Consider the following 21,103-nt stretch of genomic DNA (forward strand, 5'->3'; position numbering starts at 1 on the left):
GGCCAGCAACCCGATCCCTCTGCCCACGCTGCCCTGCCTCACACTCGCCCTGTGGCTTGGGGGGGAGGCGAGTTCTCTCCGATCCATGTGTGCCCTTGGCAACCAGAGCTCACTGCCCCTGCCACCCTGATCCTCTCCCTCTTCCCACGTCATCTGTCCCCACACTTCCTCCTTCCTCTGCTCCATGCCCAAGCCTCCCAGCCCAGCGGCCCCCCCAAAATGCACAAAGGCTGCACCCTATTCCCAGAAAACAAACTTGACTCAAAAGTCAGGTCTCCCCTGTGACGTTGCCCTCCATATATTTTCTGGAAATGTGCTTATGAGTGTGAATATGATGTAACTGGAATATACTTTATGCAAAAAGTCTCTTGTAAGGTATCATAACAAAGGTTATAACCTGCTGAATATACTCCTCCTACTTGTACGCATGTATCATTCTTGTATCTGAAGCTAGAAATATGATGTATAACTCTGGGGTCCTACTGTAATTATGCCAAGTGAGGGCCATTAATGGTGGTTTAGAATCTTGATGGCTCCCAGTGACTAGGACAATTGGTTGTAGATGGTTTATTTACCTGCAAGCCTTCCCGTGTGCCTGGGGGCCAACCCGGGAAGAATGGAGACTGGGGTCTTACAGTGACATGTGACCATGTCACATGATACTGGAATCCATCTTAAACCTGGTGCTTTTCCATTTAGACGGAGGGGTGGGGACCCAGAGAGACAAAAGATTCCCAGCTTGTGCCAAAGCCATGAAAGGGGGTGGAACAGAACAAAGGGGGCTGCCAGTCAGGAGAAATCCCCTAGTTACCACTGGAGCTGGAACTAACAAGGACTGTACCGGGGGGAAGGATCGGGCCCAGACTAGGAAGGAGTCTAGTCTGTAGAAGAAGCTTATTGGAACATCTCTGAGGGTGAGATATTATCTGTAATCAGCTTCTTAATGTATTAGGCTCAGACTTGCGTGTTGTGTTATTTTGCTTGGTGACTTGCATTGTTCTCTCTGTTATTATTTGAAACCACTTAAATCCTACTTTTTATATTTAATAAAATCACTTTTGTTTATTAGTAAACCCAGATAAGTGATTAATACTGGCGGGGGGGAACAGCTGTGCATATCTCTCTATCAATGTTATAGAGGACGGACATGAATGAATTTACGAATTCACCCTGTATAAGCCTTAATAATGAGCCAGGCATCAGTGGAGTTACTTTAGACCCCACTCCCCCTGCAGCTCGAGAGTTGGGGAGAGGCCCTGGGCCTGGCGTTCATGTGCGCGGCGTGCCACGGGTGTTGGCGTGTTCCCTGGGCCTGGCGTTCATGTGCACGGCGTGCCACGGGTGTTGGCGTGTTCCCTGGGCCTGGCGTTCATGTGCACGGCGTGCCACGGGTGTTGGCCTGTTCCCTGGGCCTGGCATTCACCCAAACGATGTGCCACAGCTGTCGGCACGATCCCTGAGTCTGGCATTCAGACGTGCGGCGTGCCATGGGTATTGGCGTGTTCCCTGGGCCTGGCGTTCACGCGCACGGCATGCCACAGCTGTCGGCATGATCCCTGGGTCTGGCATTCGGACACACGGCGTGCCATGGGTATTGGCGTGTTCCCTGGGCCTGGCGTTCACACGCATGGCGTGCCACAGGTGTCGGCACAATCCCTGGGCCTGGCGTTCACACGCACGGCGTGCCACGGGTGTCGGCACGATCCCTGGGTCTGGCATTCAGACGCACGGCGTGCCACAGGTGTCGGCACAATCCCTGGGTCTGGCGTTCACACGCATGGCGAGCCACGGGTGTTTTTTTGTCCATAAAACGTTCCAGGGCAATCACTGAGTGTTGCTGGTACAATGCAACAGCCCAGCTGGCTGTGAGGCCTGGGACTTGCTGGCTGTTTGTGTCGGTAGCAGTCAGAGTGCAGTAGCCTTATAAAACAGAGCCTCGTAAAGAGGTCCATGGCCCGTTAATGTCTATGTCTTAACAGTGCGTGGCACCTGTAGTACGATGCTGGGCTTTCCCTCCTCTCTCCCCCTCTCTGGAGTAAATAACTGTGCTTTATTCAGCTATTTCCGGGTGTCACGCATCTCCCTGGCTGGCTGTTTAACTATCGTTATCTCCTCCTCCCCGGGTGAGATCGTTCTAGAGAAACCAGAGCTCTGGGCACCGTAGTGCAGCAGCTGTTGGTTTGCCTTCCCCTGCCTTTGTTTTGTCTTAAGGAAATGCTTTAAATAAGGGATACTTCATCCAGTTAAAAAAATACACTTGTAGCAGCTGCTGAGCCCACCCGTAAGCCTGCTTGACGCTGCATTTGTGATGGGACTGACAGTGCATGGCACAGCCTGATTATACACAATTCCATCTTAGCAAGCCCGGCGATGTAATTTCACAGGGCGATCAGGGTTTGAATGTAATAGCAGCCTGTGCTAAGGTGTCAGAATATTAAAGGCACTAATGGAAAAGCTCCCTGATACACAGGGGGGACAGCATTACAGGAGACGTCGCAGATGGCTGGGCACTGAACTAATGGGGCAGGATCCAAGAAGGAAAAAAAACCTAGAGAAGGGAGAGCTCACGGGAACACGGGCACCTGCTTCCTTCGCACACGGAAATTAAACAGGGAGCGTGTGCCTGTGTTTGTTTAAAAATCGAAGTCAGGGAGAAAATCTGTCGGAAGGGCTGGAACATTTCGACAGCGATCCCAGCGCCAGTGTCTACAGTGAACTATGTATGGGTTACATGGGTGTGTGTGTGGGTGTGTACACGCACGCGTGTGTGCAGGGGCACATCTGCGTGTTAAAGTTACAGTTCTACGACTGCAGGAGGCTGAGGAGAACGAGCTAGATTAATAGATACTGTTACAGGGCTTTGTATAATGGGGAAAATTGTGGCTCTCTTCATCTAATTTCCAGCCAGATCTAGTGGGAATCCCTGTCCAGCTTTCTGCAGCCCAGTGTGCTCTAGAAAATCTCTGTGTGTCCCCTCCCCCAGGCTCAGTCCTGGAGTTTAACTCTTGGGCTAGTTCTCATCTTTGGGGGCCCAGCTATGCTGTTTACTGTGTTCACACGCCTGTGTTCCAGCTCTGGAGAGGGCAGAGCCAAAGGTGTTTGCAAGGAGGGGATGCGGACAGCTCCTGCTTAGCTGTTCCCCTGCTCGCAGCCAGTGGGAATCGCTTCCCCTTCAAGCTTCCATACAAGAGACGCGGCTTTTGAGTTACCTGTCGCTTGAGCCAACTGATCTCCCCGCCTGCATGTGTGTCTAATACACCTCTGATCTCTGCCATCTGGCTGGCTCTAGCTGAGATCCCATGTCCCAGCCACCCCGAGCGCCTGTTGCTCTGGCAAATGGCTGCATAACAGACAAAGCCAAGCCCCAGCGGCTAGCTCAGCTAGCAGAGGAGCAGCGCCTGGTGCTGGGCTGCCCAGACTTTGCCCCGTGCTGTGGAGAGCGCGTGGTGCTAGGTCTGTGCCTAGCTACCCTGTGAGTGGGCTCCCTTGGGTGTTCACACAGTGATCCCGTACTCAACCCTTTTACCTCCCACGCCTCCGCGCTGGGCTGGCATTCAGCCAGTTAAAGTGCAGTTAGTGGCACACCGAGGGAGCTGTTTAGCGCGTGCGGCTGGCCCCCCGTGTACTCGGTATCCGCCGGGATCCACCAGGAGCCGAGAGCAATGCGGTTCGAGAGGTTGGAGGAGCTGTTACCTCAGCATGTGAGATATATTTTTTCCTGGGGACTGGAAGGATGATCAGCTCTGTGTTGTTACTCCCACTTCCCTGCCGTGCTCCGTGTGTGTCTGGCTTTCACATGCTAATTGGAGGCTGCTTGTGTATCTTAAAATCCAAAGCGCTACTTTGAGATGATTCCATAAATGGGTGTAATCTAGCCCCTGTGTAAACAGCCCTGCAGTGCAGTCAGACCTGCTGGGACCAGAGAGAAAACAGCCTTGTGAAAAGACGTGAGCAGGTGCTTATCCCAGGGAAGAGCGGGTAACGGTAGGTATAGGGCCACATTACACGAGCTTCCTCCCTGCAGCACTGCCAATGCATCCTTCAGCATCCCTGCAGCTCCCCCAGACACAGCTCTGCCAGTGCCCCTCACTCCTGACCCGCAGCCCCCTGCCAGCCCAGCCCTGGGCTCCCCCAGCTCTGCCGATGCCCCTCACTCCCGACCCGCAGCCCCCTGCCAGCCCAGCCCTGGGCTCCCCTCAGCTCTGCCGATGCCCCTCACTCCCGACCCGCAGCCCCCTGCCAGCCCCGCCCTGGGCTCCCCCAGCTCTGCCGATGCCCCTCACTCCCGACACGCAGCCCCCTGCTAGCCCAGCCCTGGGCTCCCCTCAGCTCTGCCAGTGCCCCTCACTCCCGACCCGCAGCCCCTGCTAGCCCAGCCCTGGGCTCCCCTCAGCTCTGACAGTGCCCCTCAATCCCGACCCACAGCCCCTGCCGGCCCAGCCCTGGGCTCCTCTCAGCTCTGACGGTGCCCCTCAATCCCAACCCGCAGCCCCCTTCCTATTCCAGCTGGGGGCTCCCCTCCATAGCTGTGCCAGTGCGCCTCACTTCTGGATTGTACTACCCTGGGCTGCCTGTACCCCTGCCACGCTGGGGTTAGTCCTCTGTCGAGCCGAAGCGGCAGAACTGGGCTCACACCACCCCGCTCATTTTGCAGGTGCTAGAAGCCAGGACTTGGACCCAGATCTCCAGGGTGTTGCTAACCCCAGGCCAGACAATATGTAGAACTCTGTGACCGTGGCCGGGGGCCCGGGTTTCCTGGCCGCGGGGCTTTTCTTGTTCAAACAAAACTAAAAGTGAGGCCTAAACTTCTTGAGGGTGTCTCTTCTTTATGCAAAGAGGCCTACTTGTTCCATTGTGCGGCCCACCCAGTCTGCTCACCCAGCACATTCACAGCAGCAGAGTTCTTACTTTCTTTTAAAGGTAGGACTCTGTTCTGTAGCGTGCCTGTTGTCCTGTCCTGGGTCCGGTCCCTGTCTGTCCTGCTGCCGTGGGAGCTAAGAACTCCCCAGGTTCGGTGCATTCCCAGGAGAGGAGGGGTGGGCTTCTGGCTAATGCTCAGGCTCCATGTGTGACCGTGAGCATGTCGTCTAATCGCTCTGTGCCTCGGTTTCTCCCATTTGTAAAACGGGGGTGGGAATCCTTCCTTTGGTCATCTTGCCTGCTAGGGCCGTGAGCTCCCTGGGGCAGGGGCAGTGCCTGGGCCCCCGGTCTAGGTGCTACAGCAGAACAGCTAATAGATGATAATGTGTGTGACTGTCTCGCCAGAACCACGCTGCCTTCGGGGGGGGGGGGGGGGCTTTCTGCAGAGCTCCGACTCTGGGGCCTGCTCATTTCGTTAAGGGAAAAGGATGGACAGTGCGTCTAGCGCCCAGCCTGTTACTCTCCCCCCCTCACCTGCCAGTGCTGAAGGCTGGGCGTAGTGGGATGCCTCATCTGAGTCCAGCTGCTCGTGGGGGTGGGTGTTTGCGCGCGTCCTGCCTGAGGTCAGTGTGCAGGCCTGGGCCGTCGTGTTAAAACAAGGCTGTTAATGGGGTTTGTGCCGTATGCTGCGGAAAGCCCCGGTTCCTGTGACAAGGCCCTCGCAAACGCAATGAGAGGGACACGTGGTACGCTGGCTGTCCGGGTGAAGTGCAAAAATCTGTCCCATGTGAGCAAAAGTTGGACTTGACACTAGTCTTTAAGTAGGGAGACCGCTCCCCCACCTCCTTTAACCCTTCCCCTGGCTGTGCCCAGCCGGGCGGACTCTGACCGCCCCTTCCCACAGGCTGAGGCAACGCCCGGCCAACCTCAGCCCCAAGGTAATGCAAGAAAAGGAACCCTTTGCAATGGGCAGTGTCCTTTCCCCTTACCCAGCTGTGTGCTGCCACACAGCACCCCCGGCCCTGGCAGAAGGGGGCTGTGGAGAAGCCACACCAGCGTAGGACGTTTGGGCGGGGGAGTTAGCGAGGAAGCTTTCAGTACCCCCAAGGGATTTCAGCGGATCCCTGTTTACCAAGCCTGCTCTGTGCTAAGCTGTTAAAATCCCAGTCAGTTGGGTCAAAAGCCATGTGGCTCTGCCCGAGTCAGGATAGTGACGTGAACGAGGGGGTGTTCACAAACACAGAGAACACACTAGCCACTGGTCTTGTAGACCCTACAATAATGCTGTGTGTGCACACGCACTCTCCATGGGGGGAGGCGTGACCATGCGGTGCCCTCCTCCTGCATTGACACCGGTGTGAGCAGTGTGTCGGGGGTGCTGATGCCGTGCGTAGCAGCCAGGACGGAGGGGTGAAGGGGGCAGGGTTATGTCGTGGATTAGAAGTAGTTCCTTGAACCTCATGTTTGCTCCGGTTCTCTCCAGAACCCAGGGGAAATAGCCACTTTCCAGGCCTGGAGCCTTTCCTGCAGTGCTCGCATGTCCAAAGAGCAGTGGAGGTATCTGGCATATCCGTCTTCTCGGCCTACTGGAGGAGAGACAAACAGGCCTGGTCGGTGACCATTTAACATTGGTGTCCCAGAGGCCCTGTCGGAGGTTCCTAGCAAGGAGTGTGGCATGATCCAGCCACGTGCCCCCACTCCTGTCAGATGTGCCGGGAACCTCCACTAATCCTGACCTGGGGTTTTGCAGTGCAGACCCTCCTGCTTGGCCCCAAGCCCTGCGCTCCCACCAGCTGGGGAAAGGGCCCGTTCTCCCTTTGTGGCCAGAGGGCCGGGAATCCTTGTGCTTCCCCACTCTCCACCTTTAATTAGCACGTACGTCTCATCTGGAGACTCTAGCGCTGGGTTCTGTGTTCTGCATGCTGAACGGCCCCGACATGTGCAGTGCGGAGCAGCGTCCGTGAGTGCGGGCGAGTCGGGGCTCCTGAGAAAGTTATTAAACATCCACAGTCTTTGTGCTGGTGGCGGGGGGGGGGGGTGTTCCTGGCGTATTCGAAGGCCCCCTCTCCTCGCTGCATTTGTAAAAATTAAATGCCTCTTATTAGTGGCTTGGCGGAGATCCGCAGTACTCACACGGGCGCGTGCACAGAAAGGCAGGGATGGATGGCGCTGGTGTCAGGGCAGCAATTGCTTATCATGCCTTATCTGGGAATATGAAACTGTATTGCATGACATCCAGAGGCAGGCTGAATAGATATGCCAATTCATCTCGAGCCCGGGCTTTGACAAGCTAGACTGCCCTTGTTGAAAGGCATCCGTCAAACAAGAGCTGCTGCCTGCTTTCCCCTTTCTTATACTTCCCCTCACTCCATCTCTCGCACCGCGCTGCCCTCCCCTCCCTCCTCCTTTTTCTCTAAGCTTTTTCCACACAAAATTGAAAAGCTTTGGAAATAATAATAATAAAGCCCCCCAAGCTAATACCATTTTAAGTTCCCCCCCTCCCCAAATGGGATTGATAAGGAGCCCCAGTGTATGAAGGCATGTTTAGATAACATTGAGAATATTAGAGTGAGTGAAGGGAAGTAGGGGAAAAAACCCTTCTGCCATGTCTAAGCCGGGAAAGGCGACGACACCCTGGCTAATACGAGTGTTTAATATTTGATGTGTTGGGATAAAGCAGGATCACCTTTGAATTGAATTGAGTGTCAGAATGAGAATCTATTACTGAAATTCGTGTGTGATTTGACAGCCAAGCAGACGATGTTATTCTTCACTAGTTACCGCAATCTTCTCCCCTACATCACTTAAATATTTTTTTCTTTGCTTGAGTAAACACATATTATCCCCCCCCCTTTCCTTTTTTCCTCCCTCTCTTAGTTATTTATTTATTTGACTCAAGCCTGCCTTTGCGGGGCTGATAGAGTCGATTGTTATTTCTTTATTTGTCCTATTAAATGGGATTTCGTATAGTTTAATCCTGCTTTTGTAAGTGATTCTAAAATACTTGAAAAGCCGTGAATGTAGCAGCGCTTCTGACTAAACTGCTTAAAAGGGACAGGTTATCCCGGGGTTTGTGTGGCGCTGGGGCTGGGGCCGATTCCTGCCTCCTGCCAGCTAGCCTGGGTCTGCAAAGCCGCTGAGAATCCTGCGTACACAGCACCAGAGCAGAGGCAGCTAACGCTGCTCGGCCTTAGAGACCCGGGAGCCCTTTGGCACTGAACCTCCTTTTCAAGGTCCAGTCTCCTCTCCTCTCCTCGCCTGTCTTATAGCAGTTGCAGCTGGGGTGAGGATTTAGCCGGAGAGTTGTCAGCCCAGATGGTGATTGGTTACCTGACTCTTATTTGCACAGGATCAGCCCCTAAATCCAGTGGTCTGGTCTGGCTTTGGTGTCAGCACCTCGGCTTGCCCTGATCTGCTTGGTGCAGGGGCCAGAAACTTTGCCTTGGGAGAAGTACACCTTGCTAGCTCCATACCCGGCGTGAGCTTCAAACGATTAGTAGCAGTAACGTGGGTATCCCGGTAGCTCCTGGAGGCTGTTGCTGAGATTGCGGCTCCGTTGTGCGAGCGCTGCCTAGACACTTGGCAAAAGGCTGCCCCTGCCCTGCAGAGCTGACTGCGGAAGTAGTTGGGTTTGATTTAAAACCTTTGAAGATGTATTTTAAAAGCCTATTTAGTTGCAGACGCACAAGCTTTCTATGATCAGATAAGCCCCCCCCCAGTGGCTGACTGAATAGGTGGGTTGCAGGGGAAGCATCTCCTGCTGTATGCTGGGCAAGGCTGACCAGACAAGAAAACTCGCACCCTGTGGCTGTCTGGTCACAGAACGGCCAGGCTGGGTCAGACCAAGGGTCCGTCTAGCCCAGTGTCCTGGCTGCTGACAGCGGCCAGTGCCAGGTGCCCAGAGGGAATGAACAGAGCAGGGAATCAGCAAGTGATCCAGCCCCTGTCGCCCATTCCCAGGAGAAAGCTTGTGCGTCTGCAACTAACTAGGCTTTTAAAATACAGCCGTTTTCCACACCTCCGAATGTCGCCGAGGCGAGTAACAATTGGCAGCTTGGTGCCTGGACGAGCCCCTGCTCCTGGGGAACGGGCCCCGCTCAGGCCGGGCAGGAGCCAGCAAGTAGAATTGGTTTGCATTTAAAACAGAACAAAACAAAAACCTGTTTAAATGTGGCTGTTTTTCCCCTGAAATGGAATTTTTTACAAAAACATTGGAATTTTTTTTAAAAATTAGAGACACTTTTAAGAAAGCTGGAGCCTCATGTTCCTTCACGCGTGTTCTTTTCCTCTGTCTTTGCATTGTTGCCTTCGTTCTGCGGAGGGGGTTTCGGAATCGAAAGATTCTTGTTTTCAAAAACTCTGATTTGAAATTAAAAACCAAGTTTAAAAAAACGATAAAAGATTAGGTGGAAAATTAGGAAAATGAGTGTGACAAACGCAACTGCCCAAAACACAAATTTGCCCAAATCTTCTCTCGGTTTCCTGCCCGACTCTAGGTGGGACCGAACCTGCCTTGCTGAAGAGTGACGTTTGCACCACTGGCCATGTCTGGCCCAGAGAGTCGTTAGCGCTGCGGCAGGGGGACCAGGCTGCCATGAATGTCGCCCTTGTTCTCGTATGTTGGACGAGGCCGGTGTTAGCGGAGGCACTCAGAGATGGGTTTGGGAGTCACCCGAACATTTAGTGCTGGAAATGAGGCTTGGGCTGGGGCTGCGAATGGAGCCTACCATTGTTACAGGGTGTGAGGACAGGGAAAACTTTGTATTCCTCCTCTGCACCAAACCCCAGAGCTGCCTCCTGTTGTTGTCAGAGTCTCTGCGGGGGTAGACAGCCCCAGCTGGCCAGAGCCACTTCGGCAGTGAGGCGCTGAGTGGGGTGTGCGCAGAGGGTTTGTGAGTCCATGCTAGAAGTGTGCGAGCTGATGTCCTGTTTGCGTGAGGCAGGGGAGGCGAATCTCGGTGTACTCTGATGTGTGAGCGAATGTGCTGGCACGTCCCCATAAAGCAATGATAGAGCGCTATGCAGGCCAGCTAAATCAGCCCGCCAGCCTGACGGGGGCCTGTTCTGGGAATTTTCTCACCTCTGGAACGGCAGCTTTGCCACTGTGCTGCTTATCGACTGTTGAGGTGCAAACCCCGAAAGCTCATTGCCTGCAGCCAGGCGGGCAGCCGGCCGGCCACCCAGCTTTGCGGTGGGGCGTGTGTGTGTTTGGATTCACAATACGACTGGCTGGTACGAGGCCCAGTGAGTGCATGTCGGGGGCGGTGCAGGAGAGCAGGGAGGTGGATATGGTGACAGTCCCCCCAAATCCAGCCCCTGGGAACGCTGGAGTAGGGGTTTCTCTTGCTCCAGCTGCCAGTGACCCAGCTAGTTCGTAGGTTTGGCCAGGGCACCGTGGGACTGTCAGGGAGACTCTGAGAGACGGGCTGGGTTGGAGCCCCTCTCTTTCCCTGACGGGGGTAGCGGTGAATTCCCTGCTGTGCCCTGTACGGTCTGCTTTGCTCTGAAATTTCCTTTCCGGTCACTCTTCTCCTCCCACGATTCCCTCCCTTTCCCTGAACCAGAAAGCTGTCCCGGATGCCTGGGTTCCTTGCCGTAATTCAGAGAGTTTTGCTATTTAATTTTTCTTTCTCTTAATTTTTAACACCAGTTTAGGCCCCGATCCAGGAGAGCACTGAAGCCCGCGAGTTGCGCTGTGCGTGTGGAGAGTCCCACTGAAACTCCGGTGGGGTGTATGTATCCGTGTTTAGGGCTTACGTAGCACGCGAGAGACTAATCCCCACAACACCTCCCCCGGCCCCCGGAGGGTGCAGTTGTGAACTGTCAGCTTGTTTGGAGGGGGAAACTGAGGCACCGAGCGAGCGCATTGTCAGTCTGTGGGGAGGGAAGCCCGTGTCTGACTAGCAGCAGGAGTCCCTGCACTAGAGAACAGTGTCTGGGACCTTCTCACATCCCTGCTGCGCCCAGCTCCCTGCCGTGCTGGACGGAGCCACGCACACGTGTGGCCTTGTGCCGCAGTGCTTGCGTGAGCGGCTGGACGTGCTGTCAGGCCGCAGCTTGTTGCCTGCTACGAGAGCATTTTCCAAACTGCAGAAAGCTGAGCCCCCTTCAGGAGAATGAAACCATTATGCCTGCAGCCCCCGGTGTGTTATTACAACTCTACTCAGCGTAATTCATACACCCCCCACGCCTCCGGCGGCTTCTTAGTGCCTCCCTTCCCCTTAGCCGGAGCTGGGGTCATACGACTCTTCCATGCTTTGCTGAGCATCAGGGAGAACTCGCTGAGATGGATGGCGCAGTTCACGCTATGGAGCTGTTGTTTCAGGCTCTCTGCAATTTCAGACAGTTGCTTCTGAATCATGTTTTGAATGTTTTCTTTGCATCCATAAAGCCAGAGATTTCATTTTGTAAAATAATGGAAGCTGAGAATTTGGAGAATAATTGAGAGGCCTTTGTGTAACTGTAACATTCCCTCCACCCAGCCAGTCTGCTGGGCATGCCCCGTGCTTTGGGATCGCTGCGTGCGAGGGAGTGTTGAGAACGGCTAGCTCTCCTGACACCCAAGGCTGTTGTATCTGCAGAGTGCTGGCTGGGAGAACAGGAGCCCTGAAGCCTCCCACGGAGCTGGTCACAAAACTTAGTTTCCTGAAGTCTCCTGCTGTTCCTGGCCCCTGTGTTGGATGAGTCAACAAGCAGAGTGCCAGCGGGGCTGACCAAAGGGGGCAGGCAGCTTCATTCCAGCAAACGTCCATGTTATCTGGCAAAACTCTGCAGCTGCAGCCACGCCCGGCACAGGGCTCGCTGCCAGGAGCGTCCTGGGGGCAGTGGGTAAGCACAATTCTGAGTACGATCTGCAGACGCAGGCTGCCTGTCTAACCTGCTGCCGTTCTTAGGGCATGCCCGTCACCAGGGCAAACTCCTGCAGGCAAGAACCTGGGATCAGATTTGTTTATGAAGTGCCAGACTTGTGTAATTAACTAATGATACGACTGTAAAGGGGCACCGTCAGGCAGTTTAGAGCCAAAATGTGGATTTCATTAAATGAAAAATAATGTTAAAGTTTTATATTAATGGAAACGTTTCCATGAGGGCAACTAGATTCTTTTTTCCAGGTAGCTTTTTCTGCTTTTTTACCAGCTCAAAGAGAGTGGTTGAAAAAGTTTGAAAATTCACAATGTTAACAAAAGATTTCAAAATGTTCTTGCTGATTTTTTCTCTGTCTTTTTTGACAACTAAGGTTTATGTGTGTTGGGGGGGGACCCCAAGGAGACTTGTTCTGTGTTTGGGATTTTCTCCCATGGGATTGTCAGCCCAAACCCGGTAACAATGACTGGAACCAGAAAGGGAAATTAACTAGTCTGGTCTCCTTGTCGGAGCCAGCATAACCGGTGAAAGAGACACCACTGCAGCTTTTGAATGCCTTCGGTGTAAGCATTGGTGGTGGTGGTAGTAACATGGGAGGACATTGGGCTGGTTTGTTTAAATGACATTTATTTATGATGTCCCTTTTCAAGCTGGAAATGTGCGTGTCCGCAGGCTGCCTGAAATCTCACTGGTGCTGTAGAGAAGAGTAGGCCAAGAACCCTGGGTCATGGATGAGCTGCCAGGAGCTGGCCTCCTCTGTGACCCTGGCAGGGTGGGAAGCCCCAGTGTCTGAGACTTTAAAGCACTTTCCATCTTGCGTTAACAGTCAGAAGAAGAGCTTTCCTGTTTAAAGATTAAACGCAGTCTTTAAATATTAAACAGTAACGCTCGTCTCTCCTGATTGTGTGGCTGCTGCCGGCAGGCGGCTCAGAATTGCCAATTTTAATTAAAAAACTTTATTTTCAAATACAATTCACCGATCCCACATCTTGGCGCACTCCTCCTCCTCCTCCATGTGCCTGAGCTCGCGGCAGGCTGGGGGCAGCTTGCCTCTCGGAAGTGGCATGTTTTGTTTGCTGTGGCTGTGTGCAGCTCTGGGTTTTGTGCCTTCATTTCCATCTGCCTGTGCCAAAGTGACAGTGTCTGCGAGCCCTGAAGTGTGAGCAGCCTTGTCTGGGGCTGATCAATGCCCCTGGCAGTTCCTTCCAAAACCCCAGGAAAAACAATTAAAACCCAATCGATCCTGCAGACAGCTTTGAATATGCATAAGTGCACACTTGACCTTCAGTGGTCAGGCCACCTTGCACACTGGCTGCTTAGCTAGTTTGCTCAGGTATTGCAGCCGTACCAAATGACCTTGATTAGCAAAGGAAAGTGTTATGCCTGGTGCTGATCCACGAGGTGCTTCCTGCCTTGGCTGCTGCTCTTCCGGTTCCGTTCCCCACAGCTGACTTCCACGTGCCCAGCCCCTGTGCAGAGCCCGGGCTTGCAGTGTGTGAAACTGGTTGAGACAGAATGGTTGTGCTGGGTGGAGAATGGTCTCTGGGCTCACCTGTGCCACACCGAGCCCGGTGGCGAGGCGGGGAGCTCATGGCGAGGCACCCAGGAGACGTTGCAAAGGATGAAGTAGGCAGTGAGAAGCTGAGGTCCTTCCCAGGTGCTATCAGCAGAGAAGGGGGGAGCTAGGGAGGAGTTGTTACAGTTCCTTGCTAGAGCAGGGATGCCTCTTCTACCTGTTCTGGTGCTAGAAGGTTTGATCCTTCTGTGGCATCTGTACTGCGTTGTCCTTCTTGGAGCACAGCCATCCCTGTGCTTTCTGCGTGCCTGCCAGGCCGTGGAGAGGTTGTCAGCATCCTCTTTCCTTCCTGCTCGCAGGCAGAGCCCCCAAGGGGAGGGCAGCTCTCTCCTGCCCAAGTCAGTGGCCCTGCAGCCAGGCCCCGCTGGAAGGGAAGATACTGCCCGATTCATAGAGCTGGGATTGCCTCTCTCCCAGCTCCTGCACCCTCTGACCCTGCCATTGATCCAGAGCAGGCTGGGCGTGTGGTGAGCCAGCGATATAAGAGCTGGGGGCAGGCTGGGGCTCCCCGGGTCTCAGCTGGAGAACCAGGGGGGATGTTGGGAGGTACAGGATCATACTGCAAACAGCTATCTCCTTCCACCAAGCTCCCTCTGCATCCTCTCGGAGCCCCCGGCTCCCCCCTCTAGCGGTCACCCCTATGCCTGCATGGCAGCTCCCTCTCTGTTTGGACTGAAGTCTATCAATGCTGTATCTTAATTGCCCCACCCCACATATCCCCCGGGGGCTGAGAATGCTCCCTCTGCTGCATTCCCAGGTGCTGCGGGCTTGGGGCGGAGGAGCGCGCCTAGGAGCAGGATCTGAGCACAGCCTGCCCGTGCATGGTCAGGCCGCTGGGCCGATTAACGCAGCTTGTATAGTACGAGAACAAGACCTGTGCTGGCTCAGGTGGCCTATGGAGCTGGCAGATTCCCAGCATGCAATGCGCCATCCTCCTTCAAGGGCCAAGCCCACGCTGCATGATGAGACGTGTCGTTTCCGGGGGCTGCACCTCTGTATTCATGCCGGTGGCACCAGTCTGCCCCGCTTTACGTAAACAGGCTGCCCGAGATCACCTGGTGAGCTGCAAACACCAGTGTCCGTTGGGCATTGTCCGATTTCCAGACAGCCCAAGAGGGGGAGCTGGGTTCCCCCAGCCGGCGCGAGGATGCAGTACAGGCATCAGTCTGACTTGCGAGCGACAGACCCGGGTCTGGGCCAGAGGGAATCTAATGAACAATAAAGATATCAGTGCATATTTGTCGAAGGCCGAGGAACCCTCCCCGTGTGTACACACAGTGTAATTTCAGTGAATTATGCATAGACTTAATTAGGAGTTTTAATTGCTAATCATCTCCCAGTAGGATTAGCAGTGTTGTCTATTAATTATCTGTGGAGCCCTGTGTTTTGCTAAGGCAGGAGTAACAGAGCGGCATGAATGGTTACATATGCTGGCAATAAATTCACTTCCAAGAACCCACACGGCCCCAAGGACCAGCGAAGGCCCTGCTGGCGGGGAGGAGCCTGACACGGGGCTGGGCAGGTGGCAGGAAGGGGGCAGTGGTGGGGCTCGCCTGGCGCGGTTCGTATTTGGCACCTGGATCTTTATCTCTGAATTCTCGCTGTGCCCACTCTCCCCGCACCTCCGTTTAGGTCACCACCCACCTGCTTGCTGGGGGGACAGGGAATTTATTTTATAAATCCCACCACGCTCCCTCCTCTGCTCCTGGGGCCAGGGCACCTGCAGGCAGTCAGGGGCATTGCCGTGAGCTGCTCTCTGAACAAAGGCCATGTGTGGCCAGCTGCCCTGCCAGGGCTGGATCTCCTGACCCACCAGCGGGCGATGCCGAGAGTTTACTCTGCGCACGGTGCTCCCTGCATCTCAGCATCAGGCCCTGAAGTCTGAGAGGGGTTTTTTCCAGCTCTGGCACCGTGCAGTTGAGACGCAAGCGAGGCAGAGTGTAGAACAGCCAGCAGGGGCACTGAAATTGGAGTAACATGGGGAAGGGGATACGGAACCCGCTGTGCCAACGGGGATATTTACCATGGCACATGGTGCCCCTGGGCTGGGGGGACGTGGTACCCGCTGTGCCAATGGGGATATTTACCATGGCACATGGTGCCCCTGGGCTGGGGGGACGTGGTACCCGCTGTGCCAATGGGCATATTTACCATGGCACATGGTGCCCCTGGGCTGGGGGGACGTGGTACCCGCTGTGCCAACGGGGATATTTACCATGGCACATGATGCCCCTGGGCTGGGGGGACGTGGTACGCGCTGTGCCAATGGGGCTATTTACCATGGCACACGATGCCCCTGGGCTGGGGGGACGTGGTACGCGCTGTGCCAATGGGGATATTTACCATGGCACACGATGCTCCTGGGCTGGGGGGTGTGGTACGTGCTGTGCCAATGGGGATATTTACCATGGCACATGGTGCCCCTGGGCTGGGGGGACGTGGTGCCCGCCGTGCCGAGGGGCACATTTACCATGGCACATGGTGCCCCGGGCGGGGGACGTGGTGCCCGCCGTGCCGAGGGGACACGTACCTGGCGCATGGGCCCCGGGCTGGGGACGTGGTGCCCGCCGTGCCGAGGGGGACACGTACCCTAGCGCGCGGGGCCCCGGGGCGAGGAGGGCGTGGTACCCGCCGTGCCGAGGGGGACACGTACCCTAGCGCGCGGGGCCCCGGGGCGAGGAGGGCGTGGTGCCCGCCGGGCCGAGGGACACGCCTGGCGCTGGGCCCCGGGCGGGGGACGTGGTGCCCGCCGTGCCGAGGGGGACACGTACCCTGGCGCGCGGGGCCCCCGGGGCGGGGGGACGTGGTGCCCCCCATGCTAAGGGGGGTATGACACCCCCCTGCCTTTTGGAGTAGGATACCCCATTGGGCCACCGGAACGGCATTGCTGCTGGGCCAGTGCTGGCTGGTGGGCGTGAGCCCTGGGTCTGATTGGGGCAGCCTGACCTCCAGGGCCGTTCTTTCCATTTTGCAAGGGTCATGAAGCAGCTTCAGCCCCTGGAAAGGGGGCCCCTCCTTTCTGTGCGTCACTGTGACCCCCCACCCTGCTGGCTACAGGCCGGGCCTCTGTGCACTGGAACCCAGCCCTGCCTTTCCACCTGTGAGCTCAGCCTGAGATTGTGGGAGAGGGTCCCCCAGCCCAGGAACCAGCCTTTGGGCTAGTAAGCATGGGGGCTGGCCGGGGGGTGGTGCCGGGCTCCTTCTGGGGTGAGAGTGCCGCCTTTCCAGGGCCGTCAGTGTTGAGGGCAAGGAGCCAGGTGTGGTCCTCCATACGCCCCCCCGGAGCCGCGTCCCTGCGTTCTCCAGCCCTCTGCTTTCTGTTCTGCTCCCTCTTTCTGCTGGCTGGGGGTCGGGCGGAGGTAGGATCCCGGCTGAGGTCCGTCCTGGGGAGCAGGGTGCGCGGCAGGAGCGGCAAGGCGAGATGGGCCTGCGGCGATAGACATGCTGCTGGCTTCACGTGATCTGCTCAGCGGCCGGTGGCTCACGAGGCAGCAGCTCAGGCTGGCGGGAGTGAAGCTAAGCCCTGGCCTGTTTGCCAGAAGCTGGGCATGGGCGACGGGATGGGTCAATGGGTGATTCCCTGCTCTGTTCCCTCCCTCTGGGCACCTGGCACTGGCCTCTGTCGGAAGCAGGACACTGGGCTAGATGGACCCTTGGTCTGACCCAGCCTGGCCGCCCTGATGGGCTTAAGGCAGGTGCTGCGGCTGGGCTCCCAGTGCAGCCGAGATGAAGGGGACGTGCTGCTGTCAGGAGGTGATTATAGACGTGTGAGACGTGGACACTCAGCCTGGCTCTTTGCAGATTTGCATTGTCCTACCGCTTTAACTTCATTAGCCTCTCCTCCGCCCGCCTCGCTGGGAGCCGTCCTGGTGCCTCAGCCCTGGGACGGCAAGGCCCGTGTCGTGCAGTGTGTCTGGGGCAGGGAGCGGGACCGGAGCCGTCTGCCCTGCGGGCAGGCAGAGCCGCCCGATGGAAGGGAGGGTTTGCAGAGCTCCGGCCGGTGGGAATGGGGAGCTGGCAGGGGGCAGCCTTTGGCCGAGGAAGGCCCCCCCGGGGGCGGGAGCCCAGGGTCTGGTCCCCCAGCTCCTCTGGCTGTTGCACGATTTATCCCTGGTGGAGAGGCTGAGGGCAGCCCGGGACACTGGCCCAGAGCTCCCTGCTGATGGTGGCCAGTCTCCTTTCAAACCGCTCCAGCCCCAGTGAGCGCACTGACGCTGGGCCCAAAGCGAGAGGCTGCTCTGGGGGGGTGCTCAGAGCGCACCTGCCTGGTCACCATGAACGGGTGGGTGCCCAGGGGTGTAGGCACCTGCAGAGCCGGGGGCAGCCGGGCAGGGTTTGCAGGTGCCTACGCCCTTGTGTGGGTCTGGGGTTTTGTACCCACAGCGCTGTGAGCTGCTCAGGGTTCTGGCCCTGCCGGCCGTGCAAACCCCAGCCCCCGGGAGAGGCTGGTCAGGGGCCCGTGGGCGAGCCAGGCATCCAGTGCTGGCGAGAGCCATGGCAAGGCCTGGGGTGCAGCGTGGAGGGTCACCCAGGGGTGGGGTGCCAGGAGCAGGGCCTGGGCTCAGGCCCAGCTAGCAGCAGCAGTGTGTCACCTGGCGCAGCACCCCCTGGTGCCCGGAACGCAGCACTGCAGCTTTGTTCTCACTTCTCACTGCCTTTGTTCTCGATTTTGTCCTTGTTCTGTGCGCGGGGGTAGCTGGCGCTGGGTGTCCCCCTCCCCTCGGGGGAGCCATGGGGACAAACTGGTTGTAATGGCTGAGCACGTGCACAGAGATGTGTGAGAGGGAGGGGCGCGGCGTGAAAGGGTGTGGGGAGCAGAGGGGGACGTTCACTGGAGGTGTATCATGGGCGCTTGGCTTCTCCCTGCCCTCCCGAGCCTAAGGCCCAGAATTCCCCGCTGCATCCCTAGGGCGACAGCTCCCTGGCTGCTCTCCGGGGGCCTGTCAGCCACAGGGGGACAGAGCTCCCTGGCTGCTCTCCGGGGGCCTGTGAGCCACAGGGGGACAGAGCTCCCTGACTGCTCTCCGGGGGCCTGCCAGCCACAGGGGGACAGAGCTCCCTGACTGCTCTCCGGGGCCTGAGCCACAGGGGACACCTGCCAGCCACAGGGGACAGAGCTCCTGACTGCTCTCCGGGGCCTGTCAGCCACAGGGGGTCAGAGCTCCCTGGCTGCTCTCCGGGGGCCTGTCAGCCACAGGGGGACAGAGCTCCCTGGCTGCTCTCCGGGGCCTGCCAGCCACAGGGGGACAGAGCTCCCTGGCTGCTCTCCGGGGCCTGCCAGCCACAGGGGGACAGAGCTCCCTGGCTGCTCTCCGGGGGCCTGTGAGCCACAGGGGGACAGAGCTCCCTGGCTGCTCTCCGGGGGCCTGTGAGCCACAGGGGGACAGAGCTCCCTGGCTGCTCTCCGGGGGCCTGTGAGCCACAGGGGGACAGAGCTCCCTGGCTGCTCTCCGGGGCCTGCCAGCCACAGGGGACAGAGCTCCTGGCTGCTCTCCGGGGCCTGCCAGCCACAGGGGACAGAGCTCCTGGCTGCTCTCCGGGGCCTGCCAGCCACAGGGGACAGAGCTCCTGGCTGCTTTCCGGGCCTGCCAGCCACAGGGGACAGAGCTCCTGGCTGCTCCCTGCCAGCCACAGGGGACAGAGCTCCTGGCTGCCCTGCCAGCCACAGGGGACAGAGCTCCCTGCCAGCCAAGGGGTCAGAGCTCCTGGCTGCTCTCCGGGGCCTGTCAGCCACAGGGGACAGAGCTCCTGGCTGCTCTCCGGGGCCTGCCAGCCACAGGGGACAGAGCTCCTGACTGCTCTCCGGGGGCCTGCCAGCCAAAGGGGGACAGAGCTCCCTGGCTGCTCTCCGGGGCCTGCCAGCCAAAGGGGGACAGAGCTCCCTGGCTGCTCTCCGGGGCCTGTCAGCCACAGGGGGACAGAGCTCCCTGGCTGCTCTCCGGGGGCGTGTCAGCCAAAGGGGGACAGAGCTCCTGGCTGCTCTCCGGGCCTGCCAGCCAAAGGGGACAGAGCTCCTGGCTGCTCTCCGGGGCCTGTCAGCCACAGGGGACAGAGCTCCTGGCTGCTCTCCGGGCCTGCCAGCCACAGGGGACAGAGCTCCCTGGCTGCTCTCCGGGGCCTGCCAGCCACAGGGGACAGAGCTCCTGGCTGCTCTCCGGGGCCTGCCAGCCACAGGGGACAGAGCTCCTGGCTGCTCTCCGGGGCCTGCCAGCCACAGGGGACAGAGCTCCTGACTGCTCGCCGGGGCCTGCCAGCCACAGGGGGACAGAGCTCCCTGGCTGCTCTCCGGGGGCCTGCCAGCCACAGGGGGACAGAGCTCCCTGGCTGCTCTCCGGGGGCGTGTCAGCCACAGGGGGACAGAGCTCCCTGACTGCTCTCCGGGGGCGTGTCAGCCACAGGGGGACAGAGCTTCCTGGCTGCTCTCCGGGGCCTGCCAGCCAAAGGGGGACAGAGCTCCCTGGCTGCTCTCTGGGGCCTGCCAGCCACAGGGGACAGAGCTCCTGGCTGCTCTCCGGGGGCCTGCCAGCCACAGGGGGACAGAGCTCCCGGACTGCTCTCGGGGGCCTGTGAGCCACAGGGGGACAGAGCTCCCTGGCTGCTCTCCGGGGCCTGCCAGCCACAGGGGGACAGAGCTCCCTGGCTGCTCTCCGGGGCCAGGCAGCCACAGGGGGACAGAGCTCCCTGGCTGCTCTCCGGGGCCTGCCAGCCACAGGGGGACAGAGCTCCCTGGCTGCTCTCCGGGGGCCTGTCAGCCACAGGGGGACAGAGCTCCCTGGCTGCTCTCCGGGGGCCTGCCAGCCACAGGGGGACAGAGCTCCCTGGCTGCTCTCCGGGGGCCTGCCAGCCACAGGGGGACAGAGCTCCCTGGCTGCTCTCCGGGGGCCTGCCAGCCACAGGGGGACAGAGCTCCCTGGCTGCTCTCCGGGGCCTGCCAGCCACAGGGGACAGAGCCGGTCAGCCACAGGGGGACAGAGCTCCCTGGCTGCTCTCCAGGGGCCTGCCAGCCACAGGGGGACAGAGCTCCCTGGCTGCTCTCTGGGGCCTGCCAGCCAAAGGGGGACAGAGCTCCTGGGACTCTTGCAGATTCCAGCAGGAGAATCTCTGACGAGCCCAAGGGCAGCCGCTGTGTGCAGGGCAGGAGAACGGGACTGAGGCGTGGGCTCTCTACCCAGTAACGTGCCTGAGTGAGCCAGCCCCTGAGCTCCCTGCTGCCGAGCACGTGCACCTGGCCGGACGGAGACTGGGTGCAGCCCTCAGAGGCTGCGGGGAGAACGAGTGACCCTTCCCACCCCAGTGGCCATTGCAGAACTGTCCCCTCGGGGGTCTTCCACCCTGCTCGGAGGCAGCTCGTGCTGGCCGTGGCTGGGGATGGCACAGGGCAGGCCCTGGCACTTCTGGGGCTGATGGCTAGAGGCCATGATTCGTTGTTGTTGTTGTCGGCCCTTTATTTGCAGAGGCTCTGAACGTTGTGGCGCTGGGCACAGGGCAGGGCTGGGGGACGCTGCGGATGCTGGCGGGCGATGGAGATTGCTGAATGTCGAAGGGGCTCAGATGGTGGAAGGCGCTGGGTCGGTGCTGGGCGTTCCCATGGCGGGAGCAGGGCGGTGGCCGGGTGGATGTCTGAAACGTGGAGCCATCTGCTTGGGGTTAGACCAGAGCTCTGGGCTGGCTGTGGCGGGGGGTGTCTCAGGACGGCTGTTGTGAGAATACAAAGAACTGGGAGCGCCCCAGAGCCCCAACTGCCCTGGCAGGCGGAGCCGCTCCAGAGCCATGGCAAAGGGGCGGCGGATGCTGCTCCCAGGC

The 21,103-nt window shown here is 58.3% G+C and overlaps 1 protein-coding gene across 21 annotated transcripts in view; it reads left to right on the top strand.

Annotated features, from left to right (window-relative positions):
• Positions 1–21,103, top strand: part of ERI3 (ERI1 exoribonuclease family member 3) — a 235,536-nt gene that overhangs the window by 142,161 nt on the left and 72,272 nt on the right. The window lies entirely within an intron of this gene.

The sequence above is a fragment of the Mauremys reevesii genome, linkage group 8 (assembly GCF_016161935.1).
Source record: "Mauremys reevesii isolate NIE-2019 linkage group 8, ASM1616193v1, whole genome shotgun sequence".
Taxonomy (NCBI): domain Eukaryota; kingdom Metazoa; phylum Chordata; order Testudines; family Geoemydidae; genus Mauremys; species Mauremys reevesii.